Consider the following 1,086-nt stretch of genomic DNA (forward strand, 5'->3'; position numbering starts at 1 on the left):
GTACAGTGTGTAGTGTGTTTATATATGTATGCTGTGTGAAATAAATGTGATAACAAAAATCATAAAAGGAAAACCAAATAAAGTTCTGAATCAAGGATATGTCTGTGTCCTCTGGATGAGTTTTTCAGCTTGTTAGCATTCCTCAGTGAGATCCCATAAAAAAGGAAACAGAAAATTGCAACATAGTGTGAATCTGTAACGACACTTTGAGGAAGTAGTTGTTTTGTAACAAATGACTACTCACATTTGTTGGAGCTTTCCACTAAGCTCAAGGATATGCGCACTCCCACTTTATACTGATGGGAAAACAGTACACTAGGCAAAACTTGGATACAAATTTATTTTAAAATATATAAAAGCGTCACATAAGCCTTGATAACACCACAATGTAAGGGTACAAAAGCAGATATGCTGTAACAAATGCTTCAAATCGCCAAACTTGCAAAGAGGTAAATGGATCAGCAGGAGTGTGACCGCCGAAACCAAAACCTTTTTAGTAGCAAGACAATAGCGCTAAGCCCCCAGGTGTCCTGGCTAGTGTAGAGACGCAATAAAACTCAATATAGAACAGTTCAGTTCCGACGTACGTTTCGCTGGTATGCTTTGTCAAGGAATGTTAGTGCGCATGTCCAAGAGTCCTTTTAAACAATCCATTGATGAGTTTCTGCCAGGTTTGTGGTTACATCCTCCATTATGGAAGTTGGCATTTAGGTAATTTGTCATTAAACAACTAGTATGTTTTTCAACTTCTTTCAGTTTTATACATTTTGTTGATATATGCATAGATATTAAGATGGATAACCAGAATTGGGAAATTATGCATTATAATGTTATAGCATTATACATATATGCAAAACTTCAAAAAACATAATCACATTGTGCCTGCAATTAGTGTCTATACTGATGATATATGTAGGTATTTGTTTTTTTTTTTCTTTTTTTAACCCCTTAATGTGAAGGTATTAGTTATATCTTTTTTAGTTTAAGTGATGTTACTGACTATATGTCCTATGGACCATAATTAAACTACTAGCCTTATCATAAACCTAGTTGTGTCGCAATGTTTTCAAAAATAGATTTTATTTG

This window comes from Bombina bombina, unplaced genomic scaffold, assembly GCF_027579735.1.
Source record: "Bombina bombina isolate aBomBom1 unplaced genomic scaffold, aBomBom1.pri scaffold_790, whole genome shotgun sequence".
Classification (NCBI taxonomy): domain Eukaryota; kingdom Metazoa; phylum Chordata; class Amphibia; order Anura; family Bombinatoridae; genus Bombina; species Bombina bombina.